We start from the raw sequence: 22,537 nt of genomic DNA on the forward strand, positions 1-22,537 counted from the left end.
TCTGTCCACCGGACGCACTGGGCTGTGCGGGCGCACTGGCGACACATCGCGCAACTCCGCTTCCCGTGGCCTGGAGCGGGGAGCAGGGACGGGCCGGACAGGACTGTGGACACGCACCGTGGGCTTGGTGCGGGGAGCAGGGACGGGCCAGACAGGACTGTGAACACGTATAGGTGACCTGTAGCGTGGAGCTGGTTTAGCCACTCGTCCCGGCTGGATTCCCATCTTAGCACGGCATGTGCTGGGTCTGTCCACCGGACGCACTGGGCTGTGCGGGCGCACTGGCGACACAGCGCGCAACTCCGCATACCAGGGCTCCTCCTCCAGATCTTCCCTCTGCAGGTCCTCAATCAACTGCCTCATCCTCGTCTCTTCCTCCGCCGTCATCCCCCACGAGAGCAGTGGTCTGGGCTCTTCCTCTGCCCTACCGGACCACCCCATTAGCCCCCCCCCAAAATTTTCTTGGGGCTGTTTTCCGGGCCTCCTCGACCGCCGCCTGCGACTCCGTCTACCGGCTGGCTTTTCCTCCTCGACCTGGGAGTCCGTCCGCCAGGGTCCTTTCCCCGACATGATCTCCTCCCAGGTCCAGAACTCCTTTCCCTCGCGAGCCCATCTCTCGCGCTCCTTTACCTCCCGCTGCTTGGTCCTGGTTGGGTGGGGAATTCTGTAACGTTCGTCGTTATAGAGGGACCAAGGCGCAGCGGAGGTTTGGTTCATCATCATTTTTATTAGAACGGTGAACCAGCAAAACAATAAACGATACCACGAACGAACAGCTTCACAGGCTACGAATAGCAATGCAAATACAATTCCCCACGAACAGCGTGGGGGAAAATGAACTTAAATGAGATCCCAATCAGAGACAACTAGCGACAGCTGTCTCTGATTGGGAAGACAGAAACCAACATAGAAATACTCCCCAATAGAGCCAACACAAGGCTCCAACGCAAAACAGAAAACAAACACAGGAAAACCACCCAACATAAACCACCCTGACCCAAAACACCTGAGTTCACCCGGTCAGGGCGTGACAGTCTCTCTTTCTTTCTCTCTCTCTCTCTCTCTCTCTCTCTCTCTCTCTCTCTCTCTCTGTTTCAAAACAATCTGAATCAACTCACTGATAAGAAATCCATATGAATTTATATTGAAAATGTATTGTAGTGCCATGGATGGAGGTCTGACACATGGGTGTCAGATGTTGTTGTACTGTGGGTGAATGTGTTGAGTCATCAGGGTTACGGAGCTCCCCATTGGCTGGCTGTCCCTCTGTGATGGGTGTGGCCTCTGGGGGACAGATGTGCTCATGTGGGTTCCATGACTAATGGCGAAACAGCAAGGCATTTAGAGGCCTTGCCAACGATGACTCCTTGAAAAATCTGTCTGGACTTGTGCACTTGTGGGAAAGTGTAGATGCGCAGGTATATGCATGCACAGACAGTACACTCTCTCTCTCACACACACACACGCGCACACTTTCTGAGGAACACACATACTGACTCAAACATTACTGTCACAATAGCAGTATTTTCCTTTTTTTTTTTAGTTTCTGTTAAAACCGGTTATTAAGGAGGCTTGAGCGGGAGTTTTGTATAATATGACTCTGATTGTAGACTATCTATGACCAAGATAAGTGTATTTGAGCTAATATATTCCATACAGTTTTTGTCCATAATAGGTAGTGTGTCCCTGGAACTGACCTTGTATATACAGTAGTTGACTTACTTTCGCCTGTGTTTTTGTTCTACTTGACTTAGTACTACTAATATTGATCGCTGCATTATCTGAACGAGCAAGAAAGGCAATTCAATGTACCTGTGCAAGTGACAATAAAAACTTGAAACGTCTTCATTTGCTTTCAGTCAAGGCAGTCACTCAAGCAGGGTTGGTACTAGTAGGAGTGAAGCGTGAGATTGTCCGGCTGTGTAAACTTTAGTGGTTTAGTATGCTGGGGGTGGGGTGAAACAGTAAGGGGTGGGCCTGGGCAGGCCTCTTTGTCTGGGCCCCTCCTTTGTCTGACTTATCCCCAGACGGCAGTTGCCTCTTTGCCCCTCCTGTCTCCATGTTAGCCCCAGGCTTTTGAGCCTCTCTCTGCTTCTCTGCCTCTCCTGTCTTTAAGCTAGTCCCAGGCTTCATAGCCTCTCTCTGACTCTCTGCCCCTCCTGTCTCCATGTTAGCCCCAGGCTTTTGAGCCTCTCTCTGCCTCTCTGCCTCCCCTGTCTCTAAGCTTGTCCCAGGCTTCGTAGCCTCTCTCTGCCTCTCTGCCTCCCCTGTCTCTAAGCTTGTCCCAGACTTCGTAGCCTCTCTCTGCCACTCTGCCTCCCCTGTCTCTAAGCTTGTCCCAGGCTTCGTAGCCTCTCTCTGCCTCTCTGCCTCCCCTGTCTCTAATCTTGTCCCAGGCTTCGTAGCCTCTCTCTGCCTCTCTGCCTCTCCCAAAGCCAACACATACTGGATTTGTCGGGCTGCCACAGTTACGCTACAGTAAAAAACTTTATGATATAATATTTCTATTGTGAAAAGTCACAAATAGTCACATTGCATGAGCAGTCAGCTCATCAAAACAGTGTCCTTTTTTTTTCAAGAGGCAATATTGTGGCAAAAAATATGTTGCACAAAACGCAGCCAGCTTGCTTCACCTACTTCCATGAGACGTAGATTGAATCAGACTTAACTCCAGTGAGTGTGTGTGTAACAGAGTGTGAAAGAGAGAGAGAGACAGAAACGGAGCGAGAGAGAATGTGTGTGTGTATGTGTGCCTTTGTGAGAGCATGTGTGACGGAGCGAGAGAGACCTCTCTCTGAACTTCTGGTGGGATCCCATCCTTACTGGTCTATAGTAGAGGAGGATAAGGATTCCAAATTGTGTTTGGGTTGGTCTGGTCTGGTAACACGATACTTCCTCTCCACAAGCCATCAAACCATGATTCAGTACTACTCTTACAGCTATATTGACACTTATTTCCATCCCACACAAAAAATAGGTTGAGAGACTGTGGAAATTGAAAAACCTGGATTTCGAAGTATGCAGGTTTGCCGCCAACAACACAAGAGAATGGCTGGGTTGGCTGACTGTGGGAGCTGTTCTTTTTCTCTTCAGGGTGAATGTTAAAGTTGCTTAGATCAGGCTGGCTGATTATGGAGCTCAACAACGTAAAACAAAACCAATCAAACCCGCCTGAACCTGTCTTCCCAATTGTGTGGTGCCGACTCACTCAGCAGCGTAGAAGGTGTGTGTGCAACACTCGAGTCATGCACTGCAATGTGTTCCCATGTCACGCCCTGACCATAGAGAGCCTTTTATTTTCTATGTTGGTTAGGTCGGGGTGTGACTAGGGTGGGTAATCTAGGTTGTTTTATTTCTATGTTGGCCTGGTATGGTTCCCAATCAGAGGCAGCCGTTTATCGTTGTCTCTGATTGGGGATCATATTTAGGCAGCCATTTCCCCACTGTGTTTTGTTGGATCTTGTTGTGTTTTGTTTTTGTGTAGTTGCCTGTGAGCACTCCAGAACGTCACGTTTCGTTTGTTCGTTTATTGTTTTGTATTTGCTGAAGTTTCACTTTATAATAAAGATGTGGAACGCTACGTACGCTGCGCCTTGGTCCAGTTCTTACGACGATCTTGACAGAAGATCCCACCACAACAGGACCAAGCAGCGTGCCCAGGAGGAGAAGGTATCCTGGACTTGGGAGGAGATCAAGGAGGAGAAGATATCATGGAGGGACACGAAAGCCTTCCTTGGAAGCAGACACAAGGAGATAAGGGAGGACGGCGACGACGCCGGGGTTTGCGGCCACAAGGAAAGCCCAAAGGACAGCCCCAAAAATGTTTTGGGGGGGGGCACACGGGGTGTTCGGCGGAGCCGAGGAGCGAACCAGAGCCAATCTTTAAGAAGAGGGAGAAATTGGAGGAGAGTGAATGGAGAGAGTCAGAGACCGTCAGTGAGTTGATGGAGAAATTGGAGGAGAGAGAAATGAGAGAGTTGTTGTGTTGGTGTATGATGCACGACATTCGCCCTAAGGAGCGTGTTATCTGTTTGATGCCACCTGAGTCAGCTCTCCGTACTCATCCTGAGGAGCGTGCTAGCAGTCTGGTAAAAACTGTTTCAGCTCCACGCACCAGGTCTCCAGTACACCTCCACAGCCCTGTATGTCCTGTGCCAGCTCCTCACACTCGCCCTGAAGAGCGTGTCACAAGTCCGGTGCAACCTTTGCCGGTCCCACGCATCAGGCCTCCAGTGCGCCTCCCCAGTCCGGCATGTCCTGTGCCTGCTCCCCGCACTCGCCCTGAAGTGCGTGTCACCAGTCCGGTGCCACCTGTACCGGCTCCACGCACTAGGCCTCCAGTGCGCATCAACAGTCCAAAGCTTCCGGCAATGGTCCCCAGTCCAGAGCTTCCGGCGACGGTCCCCAGTCCAGAGCTTCCGGCGACGGTCCCTAGTCCAGAGCTTCCGGTGACGGTCCCCAGTCCAGAGCTTCCGGCGACGGTCCCTAGTCCAGAGCTTCCGGCGACGGTTCCCAGTCCAGAGCTTCCGTCGACGGTCCCCAGTCCAGAGCTTCCGGCGACGGTCCCTAGTCCAGAGCTTCCGGTGACGGTCCCCAGTCCAGAGCTTCCGGCGACGGTCCCTAGTCCAGAGCTTCCGGCGACGGTTCCCAGTCCAGAGCTTCCGTCGACGGTTCACAGTCCAGAGCTTCCGGCGACGGTTCACAGTCCAGAGCTTCCGGTGACGGTCCACAGTCCAGAACCTCCTACGACGGTCCACAGTCCGGAACCTCCTACGACGGTCCACAGTCCGGAATCTCCTACGACGGTCCACAGGCCGGAGCCCTCCTTTGCGCCGGTGCCCAGTCCAGGCACGGCGTCCAGTCCCGCTCCATGGCAGGAGCCTTCCTCTGCGCCGATGTCCAGTCCAGGCATGGCGTCCAGTCCCGCTCCAGGGCCGGAGCCTTCCTTTGCGCCGGTGCCCAGTCCAGACACGACGGCCAACTCAGCTCCATGGCCGGGGTCCTCCTCTGCGCCAAGGCCCAGTCCGGGCACGGCGTTCTACCCGGCTCCATGGCCGGACCCGTGGTCTGGGTGGGGGCAAAGTCCCGCACCAGAGCCGCCACCGATGCTGGCGGATGTGCGAGCAGAGTGGGTACTTTGCCCCGCACCGGAGCCACCACCGACGCTAGATGCCCACCCGGACCCTCCCCTATAGAGTCATGTCTTGCGGCCGGAGTCCACACCTTTGGGGGGCGGGTACTGTCACGCCCTGACCATAGAGAGCCTTTCATTCTCTATGTTGGTTAGGTCGGGGTGTGACTAGGGTGGGTAATCTAGGTTGTTTTATTTCTATGTTGGCCTGGAATGGTTCCCAATCAGAGGCAGCCGTTTATCATTGTCTCTGATTGGGGATCATATTTAGGCAGCCATTTCCCCACTGTGTTTTGTGGGATCTTGTTTTGTTTTTGTGTAGTTGCCTGTGAGCACTCCAGAACGTTTCGTTTGTTCGTTTATTGTTTTGTATTTGCTGAAGTTTCACTTTATAATAAAGATGTGGAACGCTACGTACGCTGCGCCTTGGTCCAGTTCTTACGACGATCGTGACATCCCTAGAAAGGTAGGAGAAGCACAAAGTGCCCTAACTTGCAGTGCCCTAACCTTCTTCATGTACTACTTGTTATTACACATGAAATGGGAAATGTGGTCTTGTACTGTTGAGTATTTGTCAGAATTACCTGGGTTTAGGAAATGTGTTGTTTATTATTATATAATTCTTATTTTTTTATTATACAATTTCCATTCTATTCCCTTCCTGCCTTCCTTGATCTCTCTCTCTCTCTCTCTCCCATCTCTGCATTGCCATTACAGTGGAAAGGTCTGCTGTAATTGTGTGTGATGGATTGTGTGTGCAGGCCCTGCTGTGTGTTGTTCAGCAGCAGCAGTGATGACAGTAGAAGCAGCACTCGTTTTGAACAGGGAGTTAATCCCTGAAATATGTCAGCGCTCAGCTCCATCATGGGCATACCAGGAGCATTCAACCACTCTAACCTCTCTGACTGTGTCCTCCCCCAATCCTAACCCCTAGCCCTAACCTCAAAGAAAGGAAAAAACTGACTCGAGATCATCGTTTAGAAGTAATTTCATCTCACCAACTCAATGACCACACACTGTGTTTGGGGGACTGTTAAAATAGGTGCACAGAACTGCACTCCCATGGGGAGGGAACTAAAAAACATATGAGTGAGTGTGGAAGGTTAACACTGGTTACAGGGGAGATTTAGATGAGTGTTAAGAAGGTTTGTGCATGATAACAGCCCAGACGACCAGGAAAGTCAACACATAGGCTATTCCACCAGAGTTGGGGTCAATTAGTCACCGAGAACAATATAATGTCAGTCATTCATTTTCAGCCCAAAGTACAAATCATATTTCACAAACACAGACATTTTCACATAGGTGTGCTAAGCACTACACATCATTTACTGTATGTCAATGACTCTGACAACAAGCACTCCACTGACATGATACATCACAATACATTACATTAGCCCTGGGAAGGGTCGGTAGCTTAGCAGACAATCCTCCTTTACTTGCTGTTAAATTCATCTTGATCAGGTGGCCTAGTGGTTAGAGTGTTGGGCCTGTAACTGAAAGGTTGCTGGGTTGAATCCCCTGACAAGGAAATTAACCCACTGTTCCCTGGTAGGCTGTCATTATAAATAAGAATTTGTTCTTAACTGACTTGCCAACTAAAACAATAATGAAAGAAAAAATCCCGGCGTAACCTCACTGCTCCAGCCATTTGCAGATGTTGTTACAGGGTGGCAGGTAGTCTAGCGGTTTGAACGTCGGGCCAGTAGCCAAAAGGTTGCAGGTTCAAATATCCAAGCAGAGAAGGTGTAAACCCTGTCCAGGTGCCCTTAGCAAAGCACTTAAACCTAATTTGCTCCAGGGGTCCAGTACTATTATTGCTGAACCTGTAAAGCAACATGTTTCACCTATCCAGTGTATATGACATTATTATTCTTATCTTTTTGGGACTGTCCGGTAGATGGACATGTTAAGTAAGGTCACACTAATTCTTCCTTTCATAAGACGATGGGAGACCAGCGGTGGACAGCCTTAGAGATCAGCTTCACCGTAGGGAGTCTGTGTGTAGGACTCAGGTGTCAGGAGTCATTGCCTGGTCACATCAACACTACACACACACACACACAGCACACAAATTCACAGACACAAACACACACATACACACACATCAGCCCCCCCTGCCTCCTTACTGTGCTGTCTCCTTGCCGCTGCCCACACTCTCACTCCCATTTAATCTCTCTCTCTATCCCTTGCTATCTCCCTATCCTTCTCTATCCCTCTCTATCCCTGCTATCTCTCTCTTTCTCTATCCCCGCTATCTCCCCATGCCATGCTGTATATCTTCTCTGCAACGATCTCTCGCTCACCCACTCTCTCCTGGTCTCTCTCTCTCTCTCTCTATCTATCTCGCCTCTCGCACACACATTCTCTCTCTTAACTGGACCAAGTTTAAGTGAATGTATGGTGGGTCACCATATACTGTACTCAGATGCACAGACAAAATGTAATACTGATACCTGGTGGATGGCACAGAACGTGTGTTTCTACCTACATATCTATTATTGTTGTTTCCTGGTTAATGTGCCAACTGGTCAACCCTATGTAGCTAGTTTTCTTGGTTTGGTGGGCTCGTACAGTATGTGATTGATGCCAGTAACAAAGAGGTTGCTTTGTACTGAATGAGATGTATTTTTTCTGTTTGACTGTAACATTATTGTCACATGGTTTTTGCTCTTTCCATTCTCTATAAAGATGCATAATATACGATTGTAGGCACTGAGACATGGGTAATGCTGTATATATATGCAAAAATATAAACTCAACATGTAAAGTGTTTGTCCGATGTTTCATGAGCTGAAATAAAAGTTCCCAGAAATGTTCCATGTGCACAAAAAGCGGATTTCTCTCAAATGTTGTGTACAAATTTGTTAACATCCCTGTAGGTAAGAATTTTATCATTTGTCAAGATAATCCATCCATCTCACAGGTGTGGCATATCAAAAAGCTGATTAAACAGCATGATCATTACACAGATGCACCTTGCGCTGGGGACAATATAAGGCCACTCTAAAATGTGCAGTTTTGTCACACAACACGATATCACAGTTGTCTGAAGTTTTTAGAAAGCATTCAATTGGTATTTCTGTCTGTAATAAAGCCCTTTTGTGCAGAAAAACTCATTCTGATTGGCTGGCCTGGCTCCCAAGTGGGTGGGCCAATGCCCTCCCATGTCTGCAGCCCTGCCCAGTCATGTGAAATCCATAGATTAGGGCCTAATTAATTTATTTTAATTGACTGATTTCCTTATATGAACTGTAGCTCAGCAAAATCTTTGAAATTGTTGCATGTTGCGTTTATATTTTTGTTCAGTATAGTTGTATTGCCTCGGTAGTTGTGTGGTGAGCAGGCGATGGTTATTGGGCTAACAGGATCACTTTGTGTAGTGTTCTTACCAGGTTCTTCACCCCCAGCTTGTCATGATGCCTGTATCTGGGGCACCCCTCCCAGCCCTCTCTCACCACGAGACACCCCGCTCCCATACCGCAGGCAAACCTTGGCCCATTCTTCCACCTTGACACTGCTACCGAGGATACGAACAGTCATGTGAACAACACTCAGAGAGAAAAGGTGCTTGGTGCAGCAAGTTGCTAGATAGAGTATTTGTGGGGCCTTTTAGAGTAGGGTAATATACAGTAGCATTCATAGGTTAATTATTGACATAGGATAGTATGTTACCCTTACTCACTGGTCCAAACCCATTGGCGGGTGCTACACTCTCAGAAAAAAACGGTTCCAAAAGGGTTCTTCGGCTGTCCCAATAGAAGAACCCCTTTTGGTTCCAGATAGAACCCTTTTTGATTCCAGGTAGAACCCTTTTGGGTTTTCCATGTAGAACCCTCTATGAAAAGGGTTGTACATGGACCCCAAAAGAGTTCTACCTGGAACCTAAAAAGGTTATTCGAAGGGTTCTCCTATGGGGACAGTCGAGAACCCTTTTAGGTTCTAGGTCACCTTTTTTTCTAAGAATATAGTGTCATGCATAGAGAATGGTGTGAATGGGTTTGCATGGATTGTTTTGTGGTTACGGTGTGGTTTAGGGTGTTGCCACTTGTGGTGTAGAGTAGACTGACAGATAGGTCAGAGTAGTTGAGTTGAGCTCAGCGGCGTGACTGGCGAGTTGTTTGGGAGCTATATTGTATGTTACAGTCAGCGAGTGTCAGAAGTGACAGGACCCTTTCTCATCGTTGACCCTGTTTCCCAGTGGGACGCTGAAGAGGAGCGGACAGCAGTGTCCTCTCTGTGGCCCGGCGGAAACTGGCTGGGGGCTGCAACTAAAAATACCAGCGGTGCGTTTGAGTCACACGATAGGCTCCACTTCCTGTTTTCACTCTCCAAGTTTACTTCCCAGAGAGAGAGAGTGCAGAGAGAAAGAAATTGGAAGAGGTAGGAAGGTAGAAAGGGAGAGAGATGGAGAAGAGAGAGGGACAGTCAGCTATACTTGTTGTTTGTGTTATAGTCCTTTAAAGAATTCTTCTCCTTTACAAACCTCTAGTGAAACTAGCTTAAAGGCTTTCTGGAATCCCAGGATAGATGGGAAGTAAAAGGATGACTTGCAGTTCGGCAATATTATGAAAAACACATGCCCTATCGTACTCCTGGCACGCACTACATATCAGATAGAATAACAGACAGATAGAGGCATGGAGATAGAAAATCATTTTCCATTAATTGAATGGAACCTTTTACGAGATTGATTGATTTCAAAACAACAACAGACACCTAATGTACTTGTGCATTTGCGCCTGATTTCATATCACTCAGTACACGTGATAGTCTATCTAGTTTATGACATCATTTTCCCAGATGATCCTGGGGAAAAGGTTTGCCTCCTAAATGTGCTGACATGGACCTCAGTAGAGCAGGATGCTCTATTGTTTACCTGGCATGTTTTGTTAAATTCCTCAAACAACAGAAGATGACAGGAAGTCAGATGAATGAACAAAAAAAGGACAAGTGAGGTGGTAGAGTAGAGAGGGACACCTGCAAGACAAATATCTGCAGCCTTTAATTAACTTTAAAACCAACCAACTAACCAACTTCTGTAGGCTACCACTGTGAGTTCATGGACTGGGAATGTGTTACACAATATAAAGCCTATTCTTGTTCCAGCTCTTTCAACAGCCCACTCCAAAGTCCACTCTCAGCTCCTATAGTCATCTCTCACAATCTCCATGTTCCTTGCTTCTGGTCCACGCCACACTGGCTTAAAAAAAGAAACTCTGCATCCTCACAAACAGGAAGTGAGGAGAGAACCTCCCCCCCCCCTCCCCATCTTCTCTGCACAGGAAGTTGTGGAGAGTGGATCCCCTGAGAGGGAGCAAGCCCTGGGGAAGAAATGCTGAATTCCAAATCAGCCCCAGCCCCCCTACTCCCTAGCCACTCCTGTAAATCTGAGAGGATTACATAGTGGGAAGACTAGGAAGTAGAGCTAAGGGTTGATTTTGAGTTCAGTAAAAGAGGACAAGGGTACGGCTGCTGTGAGGATGGAAGGCAGGGCCTGCCTCTGTTTTATGATTGGCAGATATGCAGTATCAGTGTATCTGAGGACATGGACAGGGCTTTTGCTAACACTGCCTCCTGATTGGCTAATATAATATTTCTGGAGCATACCAGGCCAGGGCAGCATTTAGGTCTTGTGACAGGCAGATGGCATAGTATTGAACAGATGTAGAGAAGGTGGTGGGGGACATACAGTTGTTAGGAGTGATGGTAGGTCACCTGATGATACAGTACCTTAGGACCCTGATGACACATGAACTCCTGTTTACTTGTGGTACATGTGATAGCATGTTCACATAGAAACAAACGCATATCAAAACATAAGAACAGAGATACAGTGTTCTCCACTTAGGCCCTCTCATCTCTCTTTAACACACACAGTTTGTATTCCTCTGTGTTGGAATGTGACTGTGTGTGTGTGTGTGTGTGTCAGGAACACTCTCAACTGTCAGCCTGTGATTATGTCTTATTAAAATGTAGCCGTTGGTCATTAACCCTTGTCACTGTTGTAAACTTTCCTAATGTACTTAGAGGGAGTACATTTATGTTTAGGAGACGTTTTATGAGTCTATTTTAATGTGGTCTGATATCCTTAGTTTAGAAACAAGATCAAACACATTGCTGACATAGATGTCTAGGTTTTAAGAGCATATTCAATGGAAATGAGAAGTCCTGTTTATTACCATAGCATCATCAGACATGTCACTCATAGATTTTCAGTCTTCATGGTGGAGTGTGAATTGTACCAGAAAAGTGTCCTTGTATTTGGCCAGTAGAGGACAGGTTTGGCCGTGGGCCATTCGGGAGAGCAATGGATGTCAAGCTGACCTTTGACCTTTCAGCAGGTGTGACCTGTCTCCATCAGTTCAGGCCAGAGCAGATGAACCCAGATCAGCTCACTCTGCTGCACCAGATAGAATGCCTCCGGCTAGGTCTGTCCACAATGCTAGGGTGGGCAGGAAGAGTAACTAATGTTAGAAAGATGTGGGAGTTGATAGTGATGGGGTGAAAATCAATACACATACATAGCGCAATAATATTTTGGTGGATATTACTGTATATCAATACTTTGACTTCTGTTTGTTGCTCGGTAGCGTTAGTTAGCGCTAGTCGGCTGAACCTGCACCCAAACTCCTGTATTTCTCATCCTATAGCTTGTTCTCCATCTCATTTTTAAATAGTGAGCCAACATTACATTTACATTTAACATGTTTTCAGAATTTTATCCATGACTGATCAAAACTCATTTTCTCATGCTCTCGCCTGTCTCTTTGCAGCAGACATGCATGTGAACGATATGTTTGGAACATCAAATCGCAATACACATAGAATTGTGAGAATTGTGAGAATTGGCACCTAGCAATTCCCAGCCCTAGGAGTTGGTCCAGAATAAAACTGTAAAAGTACAATGGGAGATGAGTTTATGGAGGTGTGTGTGTGTGTGTGTGTGTGTGTGTGTGTGTGTGTGTGTCTGTATCAGGGTTTCCATTAGGAAAATGTTTCGCCAGACAACGTGACCAGGAAGATTTTAATTTACCGGACATTTGAGAAAATGACTGGATACATACGCATTAGGTGTGTAACCCATTAGGGCATCCACCCACGGTGCACAGAATGACAGAAATCACATTGCGATTACGGTAATCTGTTTTAACAAAACAACTGTTGTAATGAAGCAGGCAATAAAACAACATTTTCAAAAATTTGCAAAAATGCAATTCAGGGGAAAAAGGGAAAACACCATTCTTAACAGCGAATCAGATGCTAGCAGTATATGACAGAGATGAACATCTCAGTTAGAAACTTAGAAACAGGCCGAATCTAAAGATGCAACAACTATCATGGGTTGGTAATATGACTAGGATTGTGCATTTGGCTTCTGGACAATGGAAGGAAGTTGATATGAAAACCAATAGAACAGGAGAGAAATGGCATATGAGGAGGTCTTTCATAGGCAGCGGGTTATTGACTTGCGGCTGTCAGTGAAAAGCATCTAAAATATGTGTGAAGATAATGTGTCTTGAGTATACTTGAAAATGTTGAGACAAGAAGTCGAGGTCGACCGATTAATCGGAATGGCTGATTAATTAGGGCTGATTTCAAGTTTTCATAACACCTTTATTTAACTAGGCAAGTCAGTTAAGAACACATTCTTATTTTCAATGACGGCGTAGGAACGGTGGGTTAACTGCCTTGTTCAGGGGCAGAATGACAGATTTTTACCTTGTCAGCTCGGGGATTCAATCTTGCAACCTTACGGTTAACTAGTCCAACGCTCTAACCACCTGCCTTACATTGCACTCCACGAGGAGCCTGCCTGTTACGCGAATGCAGTAAGAAGCCAAGGTAAGTTGCTAGCTAGCATTAAACTTATCTTATAAAAAACAATCAATCAATCAATCATAATCAATAGTTAACTACACATGGTTGATGATATTACTAGTTTATCTAGGGTGTCCTGCATTGCATATAATCGATGCGGTGCGCATTCGCGAAAAAGAACTGTCGTTGCTCCAACGTGTACCTAACCATAAACATCAATGCCTTTCTTAAAATCAATACAGAAGTATATATTTTTAAATCTGCATATTTAGTTAATATTGCCTGCTAACATGAATTTCTTTTAACTAAGGAAATTGTGTCACTTATCTTGCGTTCTGTGCAACAGAGTCGGTATATGCAGCAGTTTGGGCCGCCTGGCTCGTTGCGAACTGTGTGAAGACTATTTCTTCCTAACAAAGACAGCCAACTTCGCCAAACGGGGGATGATTTCACAAAAGCGCATTTGCGAAAAAAGAACAATCGTTGCACGACTGTACCTAACCATAAACATCAATGCCTTTCTTAAAATCAATACACAGAAGTATATATTTTTAATCCTGCATATTTAGCTAAAAGAAATCCAGGTTAGCAGGCAATATTAACCAGGTGAAATTGTGTCACATCTCTTGTGTTCATTGAACGCAGAGTCAGGGTATATGCAGCAGTTTGGGCCGCCTGGCTCGTTGCGAACTAATTTGCCAGAATTTTACGTAATTATGACATAACATTGAAGGTTGTGCAATGTAACAGGAATATTTAGACTTATGGATGCCACCCGTTAGATAAAATACGGAACGGTTCCATATTTCACTGAAAAAATAAACGTTTTGTTTTCGAGATGATATTTTCCGGATTCTACCATATTAATGACCTAAGGCTCGTATTTCTGTGTGTTATTATGTTATAATTAAGTCTATGATTTGATAGAGCAGTCTGACTGAGCGATGGTAGGCACCAGCAGGCTCGTAAGCATTCATTCAAACAGCACTTTCCAATAGCATTTTGCCAGCAGCCAGCAGCTGTTTATGACTTCAAGCCTATCAACTCCCGAGATTAGGCTGGTGTAACCGATGTGAAATGGCTAGCTAGTTAGCGGGGTGTGCGCTAATAGCGTTTCAAACGTCACTCGCTCTGAGACTTGGAGTAGTTGTTCCCCTTGCTCTGCATGGGTAACGCTGCTTCGAGGGTGGCTGTTGTCGATGTGTTCCTGGTTCGAGCCCAGGTAGGAGCGAGGAGAGGGAAGGAAGCTATACTGTTACACTGGCAATACTAAAGTGCCTATAAGAATATCCAATAGTCAAAGGTATATGAAATACAAATCGTATAGAGAGAAATAGTCCTATAATTCCTATAATAACTACAACCTAAAACTTCTTACCTGGGAATATTGAAGACTCATGTTAAAAGGAACCACCAGCTTTCATATGTTCTCATGTTCTGAGCAAGGAACTTAAACGTTAGCTTTCTTACATGGCACATATTGCACTTTTACTTTCTTCTCCAACACTTTGTTTTTGCATTATTTAAACCAAATTGAACATCTTTCATTATTTATTTGAGGCTAAATTGATTGTATTGATGTATTATATTAAGTTAAAATAAAAGTGTTCATTCAGTATTGTTGTAATTGTCATTACAAATACATTTTTTTTAAATCGTCCGATTAATTGGTATCGGCCTTTTTTACCCTCCAATAATCGGTACCGGTATCGGCGTTGAAAATCATAATCGGTCAACCTCTAACAAGATGAAGGGGAGGGGTGTGTGGCGAAGATGGCCTATAGGTGCGTCTGTCTCCAGAATGCATGTGCACAGCTCTCCAGAATCCACTCAGCTGTCTCCCTCCAATTCACGCGCATTCATTGTTTCATGTGAATTGTTTGCCCTTTTATTGTTTATTTCTATCAATTCCCCATTACATAGGTCACCAGTAGTAAATGTACCATTACATAGGTCACCAGTAGTAAAGATACCATTACATAGGTCACCAGTAGTAAATGTACCATTACATAGGTCACCAGTAGTAAATGTACCATTACATAGGTCACCAGTAGTAAAGATACCATTACATAGGTCACCAGTAGTAAATGTACCATTACATAGGTCACCAGTAGTAAATGTACCATTACATAGGTCACCAGTAGTAAATGTACCATTACATAGGTCACCAGTAGTAAATGTACCATTACATAGGTCACCAGTAGTAAATGTACCATTACATAGGTCACCAGTAGTAAAGATACCATTACATAGGTCACCAGTAGTAAATGTACCATTACATAGGTCACCAGTAGTAAATGTACCATTACATAGGTCACCAGTAGTAAATGTACCATTACATAGGTCACCAGTAGTAAATGTACCATTACATAGGTCACCAGTAGTAAATCTACCATTACATAGGTCACCAGTAGTAAAGATACCATTACATAGGTCACCAGTAGTAAATGTACCATTACATAGGTCACCAGTAGTAAATGTACCATTACATAGGTCACCAGTAGCAAATGTACCATTACATAGGTCACCAGTAGTAAATGTACCATTACATAGGTCACCAGTAGTAATGTACCATTACATAGGTCACCAGTAGTAAATGTACCATTACATAGGTCACCAGTAGTAAATGTACCATTACATAGGTCACCAGTAGTAAATGTACCATTACATAGGTCACCAGTAGCAAATGTACCATTACATAGGTCACCAGTAGTAAATGTACCATTACATAGGTCACCAGTAGTAAATGTACCATTACATAGGTCACCAGTAGTAAATATACCATTACATAGGTCACCAGTAGTAAATGTACCATTACATAGGTCACCAGTAGTAAATGTACCATTACATAGGTCACCAGTAGCAAATGTACCATTACATAGGTCACCAGTAGTAAATGTACCATTACATAGGTCACCAGTAGTAAATGCACCATTACATAGGTCACCAGTAGTAAATGTACCATTACATAGGTCACCAGTAGTAAATGTACCATTACATAGGTCACCAGTAGTAAATGTACCATTACATAGGTCACCAGTAGTAAATGCACCATTACATAGGTCACCAGTAGTAAATGTACCATTACATAGGTCACCAGTAGTAAATGTACCATTACATAGGTCACCAGTAGCAAATGTACCATTACATAGGTCACCAGTAGTAAATGTACCATTACATAGGTCACCAGTAGTAAATGTACCATTACATAGGTCACCAGTAGTAAATGTACCATTACATAGGTCACCAGTAGTAAATGTACCATTACATAGGTCACCAGTAGTAAATGTACCATTACATAGGTCACCAGTAGTAAATGTACCATTACATAGGTCACCAGTAGTAAATGTACCATTACATAGGTCACCAGTAGCAAATGTACCATTACATAGGTCACCAGTCGTAAATATACCATTACATAGGTCACCAGTAGTAAATGTACCATTACATAGGTCACCAGTAGTAAATGTACCATTACATAGGTCACCAGTAGTAAATGTACCATTACATAGGTCACCAGTAGTAAATGCACCATTACATAGGTCACCAGTAGTAAATGTACCATTACATAGGTCACCAGTGGTAAATGTACCATTACATAGGTCACCAGTAGTAAATGTACCATTACATAGGTCACCAGTAGTAAATGTACCATTACATAGGTCACCAGTAGCAAATGTACCATTACATAGGTCACCAGTCGTAAATATACCATTACATAGGTCACCAGTCGTAAATATACCATTACATAGGTCACCAGTAGTAAATGTACCATTACATAGGTCACCAGTAGTAAATGTACCATTACATAGGTCACCAGTAGTAAATCTACCATTACATAGGTCACCAGTAGTAAATGTACCATTACATAGGTCACCAGTAGTAAATGTACCATTACATAGGTCACCAGTAGTAAATGTACCATTACATAGGTCACCAGTAGCAAATGTACCATTACATAGGTCACCAGTCGTAAATGTACCATTACATAGGTCACCAGTAGTAAATGTACCATTACATAGGTCACCAGTAGTAAATGTACCATTACATAGGTCACCAGTAGTAAATGTACCATTACATAGGTCACCAGTAGTAAATGTACCATTACATAGGTCACCAGTAGTAAATATACCATTACATAGGTCACCAGTAGTAAATGTACCATTACATAGGTCACCAGTAGTAAATGTACCATTACATAGGTCACCAGTAGCAAATGTACCATTACATAGGTCACCAGTAGTAAATGTACCATTACATAGGTCACCAGTAGTAAATGTACCATTACATAGGTCACCAGTCGTAAATGTACCGTTAATCCCTATCATTTGGTTACATACATTACTGTTCAAAAGTTTGGGGTCACTTAGAAATGTCGTTGTTTTTGAAAGAAAAGCTAAGTTTTTGGTCCATTCAAATAACATAAAATTGATCAGAAATACAGTGTAGACATTGTTAATGTTGTAAATGACTATTGTAGCTGAAAACAGCAGATTTTTTTATTGAATATCTACATCGGCGTACAGAGGCCCATTATCAGCAACCATCACTCCTGTGTTCCAATGGCACGTTGTGTTAGCTAATCCAAGTTTATAATTTTAAAGGCTAATTGATCATTAGAAAACCATTTTGCAATTATGTTAGCACAGCTGAAAACTGTTGTTCAGATTAAAGAAGCAATAAAACTGGCCTTCTTTAGACTAGGGTACATGTGTGTTAATGCATTTGTATTTGGTCTACAGTCATTTAGCGTTCTCATCCTTGGAGTGGAAACGTAGCTTGCAGAGTTCACAACCTGCTACACACAAGTTGTGGTTTATTTCATAACCGTAATTTACGAGTTGTCCATTTTTTCATTGTCTTTTGTTTGGAGTGCTCCATGTGAGCAATGAGCTTTGTCAGGTTTCTCTGTCTTGTTAATGATGAGGGGATGCATAAGCCTGAGCACCTATAAGAAGTAGCCTACCTGGCCTGCTGCACGCTAGTGCCCATTTGGTGATGTTTGATTTCTGATTAGTCACGATGTCCACCACTAATAAGCTGAGCTTCTCACTCATTTTTTCTTCACCTCACACAGTAAGTCAACGAAGTCTGTTTTTTTTTTTTTACATCCATTGCGAATTACAGCCTAATAGTTCCACACAGTAGGCCTAGACAAATCTTTCTAACTTTCTCCCCCTCGATAATCACCAAGCCTCAGTGTGAAAGAGAAAAATATAATTTATATGATCAAAAACTGGAGTGGGAAACTGAGGGCCTGGAATAGGCTAGTTGATACAATGTTGATCTTCACTAGTGATAGCTCAAGTCAAGACAAATAGAAAAGGAGGCAGACAGAATGAGTAGAGAGATGAATGTGATTGAAAGAACCAGAATATATTTTCTGCTGTTTTTATTTCTCGGCTTTATGTATTTTTACTTAGTTGACAATGGAAGTTGTAGGCCAACGGCTGCATTGGCAATCTCTGAGTTCCATGCGCTCATTTATGCTATCTAGCTGCCAATGATTAAGGTGTATGTGTCCAAATGGCAGAGGCTGGTGCTCTCACTTTAGTTGAATTTTAACTTTGATATTTGATCATTTTAATTACGTTTTTATGATTAACCACGTGACAATGATTTTGAGAAACGAAAACAGTATTATTGAAATGAATGCACATATGAAAATCATAACTGACAATTGGTGGAAATGGTAGGATTGGTGGAAATGGTAGGATAATTTCCCCAAACTTGAAACTCATGCGCCGCCTATGAAGTCTTTATAAAATCATTTCCTACACATTTCTGTGGTCGGATTTTCAAGCAAGGTAAGACATGCCTCATAATATGAAATAAAACATTCAGGTTTCAAACAATTAGGTATGTTTTAAAAATGCATACTGCCTCCAGCTCACATTGTCAAGTGGTGGGTGGCGAGCTGATAGTCTGCCTAACATTGTTTTTTCTCCCGGTCAGTTTATTATCTCCCGATTTTATTTATCGGCTTTTAATTTTTTGGGGTGGCCAAAAGACAGCAATTACCGGCTAACGGAAACCCTGGTCTGCATGGTAATTGTCAGGGTTGGAGGAAGTTGTGATGGCAGATGGATGTGGGTGGCTCATACCACTCTCCTACTTTCACGCTGAGGATAGGAAGAGGATGGATGGAGGAATAGAGAGAGATGGAGAGAGAGAGACTGAGGTATGTGTGGGAGTTGATAACCTTAGAGGAAGGCTTCATATGATAACATTCTCTAAAATAAATTCTGACATACGTGTATATCTTGAATATTTGTCTGTATGATAAAAGCACTTAGCAGTTTTTAGTCATACACACACTGTATTATGCAGATACATTCCTTTGCTGGACGTACAGATTTGGCTAATGTGTGCGTTGTGTGTGAATTTTGGCAATGGCATTCATGTCTTGTGTGAATGGTCAGTGCTGTGCTGAGGAAACAGTGATGACAGATGGGAGTGGGAGGACTACCTCTCACTCAGAGAGAGAAAGAGAGTGGAAAGGAGGGATTGGGGAACAGTGTGAAATGACAGAGATGGAGAGAGAGGGAAGAGAGAGCGAGAAAGATATTAAAAGAAGGAGGAAAGGATGGATTGTGGAACAGAATGAGACGTCAGTGAGAGAGAGGAGAAAGGACCGAGAGAGTCCATGCACTATTTGATCCCCTGTATCATGGAATCTGTTCCAGGTTCCCAGGTCTCACACTAACGAGAAACTCTAATTAGCCAAGGAGCTTAATGGACAGGCCTGGTTTCCTCTCCCCCATCGCCCTCAGAAAGCCTGCACTGACAGACACACCCAGAGGGTCTCCTGGGTCTGGGCTGGGCTTGCCGTGGGGGAGCAATGTACACTATAGAGCATCACACTAAAGGCATACAGGCCTAATCATCTATTCACTCTATTCAGTGTGTGAACAGGCTTATGTCCTGTTCTCACTTATATAACTGACATCCCCATCGCCCTGTGACTGTCCCCACCGTCCCGCCAACACCTGCCAGGTTGTGCTCTAAAACCACTCACTTTACAAGATTATAATTCAGTTTCAAAGGATATTAATCCAAGATTACATTTTAGCTCGCAACATGACATTGTGGAGTAGAGTTGGAGCTCAACGTGACATCAACGAATGTGTCACCCCCCCCCCCCCCTCAATTAAATGAAATTCAAAGGGCTTTATTGGCAGGGGAACACATGTTTACATTGCCAATGCATGTGAAAGAGTGTCTTCCTGGAAAGCAGCTGGCTGACAGTGTCAATCAGTAGTGTGGTAGTAAGACTGACACGTTGGCTTTTCCTCTCTGAAGTATTGGACAGCCTGGGTCTGTGATGCTGGGCAGACGAGGAAGTAAATGTCACAGGCATGTGGTTAGAAACCCATAGACAGACAGGGAGGGGTCCATCTCTTGGGTGCGTCTTAATAGTCTAAAGTGGTTTTCTCTCCTAATCTCCTTGTCTTTCATCTCTGATGTTAAAGAATAGGATAGGTGAAAGCACATTTCCTGTGGGCATATTCCATTCTGCTTTCACCTAACCCAGTGTTTTCCGATCAGTGTTATGTGAAGCTATTTTTTTGTAAGGCTACAATGGCGGCCATTGTTTATTTTCTGCAAAATGTTGGGATTTTAGTTTGTGGTCAGCTCTGTGTATAATTAGTCTACTCCTCAGATGTCTTTAGGGTCCGCCTGATTTCCAGCAGATAGCTGTCCAGTCACTTGAGCTGCTCTCTGGCAAAAGGTGCTGCATTATTTATTCAGCAGGGACAAATTAGTGAAAGACTGACATGGCTGTTGAGGGGGGACAGGGATGAGTGGCCACTGACAGAAGAGAGTGTGTGTGTGTGTGTGTGTGTGTGTGTGTGTGTGTGTGTGTGTGTGTGTGTGTGTGTGTGTGTGTGTGTGTGTGTGTGTGTGTGTGTGTGTGTTTGTATGTGGTGTGTGTGCAAAGATAGCTTATTGAATATTTAACAGTTTACTCTTTTAATCGGTGAGAAACCGTCAGAGCCTTCTAGGCCTTCAGAGAAGACCTATATTTCTATTACGTATTTACAATAATTGTAATAATTTTCTGATTTAATCTCATCAGTTTGTGTTGGAAAGAGAAGGGTTAATATGCAATAGAAAAATGTATCCAATCAGGATTTTCTTTGGTGGTCTCAGGTAGCCATTGGCTAGGCTTTCAGAAGCTGTCATTCAACTGTATTAAAGCAGAATTTTGGAGTGACAGTGGAATGAACCAATGGCATTTTGACTTGCAATGGGTGGGGCCGTAAAAAAAGGTGATTCTCAAAGGTCTGGACATGTCACTATTGAGAGCACAAGAGATCATGAATTCATAAAACAGCAGTGGTGTAGAGTACTTAAGTAAAAATAGTTTAAAGTACTAATTAAGTAGTTTTTGGGGGGTATCTGTACTTCACTATTTATATGTTTGACAACTTTTACTTCACTACATTCCTAAATAAAGTAATGTACTTTTTACTCCAGTTTCAAACTTCTACAGTCTACAAATGATCATCATCTGGTTCGTGGCACTGTTTTCTGTTGCAGCTGGCTTGCTGTTAGCTATCTCCTGCTGTTAGCTAGACTATCTCTTGCTGTTAGCTAGGCTATCTCTTGCTGTTAGCTAGGCTATCTCTTGCTGTTGGCTAGACTATCTCTTGCTGTTAGCTAGGCTATCTCTTGCTGTTAGCTAGGCTATCTCTTGCTGTTAGCTAGACTATCTCTTGCTGTTAGCTAGGCTATCTCTTGCTGTTAGCTAGGCTATCTCTTGCTGTTAGCTAGGCTATCTCTTGCTGTTAGCTAGGCTATCTCTTTGAAAATATTGACTGTGAAACATGGTTGCATTTAAACTTTAGATCACCGGTTAGTATGATGAACGTGATCAAATATATTTGCAATGGGAAGTTATAGCTGGTTTGTTAATTTCATTTTGGACATTAAATGGTTACACTTTAGTATTGTCATGATTTCATGGGGCCTACTGGAGTGAATGGGCTCCTTATTCTTTACATTTACATTTTAGTCATTTAGCAGATGCTCTTATCCAGAGCAACTTACAGTAGTGAATTCATACATTTCATACATTTTTTTCTCCATACTGGTCCCCCGTGGGAATCGAACCCACAACCCTGGCGTTGCAAATGTAACCGATGTGAAATGGCTAGTTAGTTAGCGGTGGTGCGCGCTAATAGCGTTTCAATCGGTGACGTCACTCGCTCTGAGACTTGAAGTAGGGTTTCCCCTTGCGTTGCAAGGGCCGCGGCTTTTGTGGCGCGATGGGTAACGATGCTTCGTGGGGTGTCAGTTGTTGATGTGTGCAAGGGTCCCTGGTTCGAGCCCGGGTTGGGGCGAAGAGAGGGACGGAACCTACACTGTTACACAAACACCATGCTCTACCAACTGAGCCACACAGGTGTGTGTGACTGCTGTCTCCTGTCTATCAGCCGTGTCTATGTGTTTGACCAAATGGTCTCTCCTTCAGCGCCATGGAGTGCACAGGTATTAAGGTTGCTGTTCTTTCAGCACCATGAGCCTGTCACCTTTGATGTGACACTGTTGTTGTCGCTATTGGTGATAATGTGATAGTGA

The 22,537-nt window shown here is 44.2% G+C and overlaps 1 protein-coding gene across 1 annotated transcript in view; it reads left to right on the top strand.

Moving 5' to 3' along the window:
- LOC115201530 (protein kinase C epsilon type) overlaps positions 1–22,537 on the top strand; it is a 150,908-nt gene that overhangs the window by 14,656 nt on the left and 113,715 nt on the right. The gene's annotated exons all lie outside the window — the stretch shown is intronic.

Source organism: Salmo trutta, chromosome 10 (assembly GCF_901001165.1).
Source record: "Salmo trutta chromosome 10, fSalTru1.1, whole genome shotgun sequence".
Classification (NCBI taxonomy): domain Eukaryota; kingdom Metazoa; phylum Chordata; class Actinopteri; order Salmoniformes; family Salmonidae; genus Salmo; species Salmo trutta.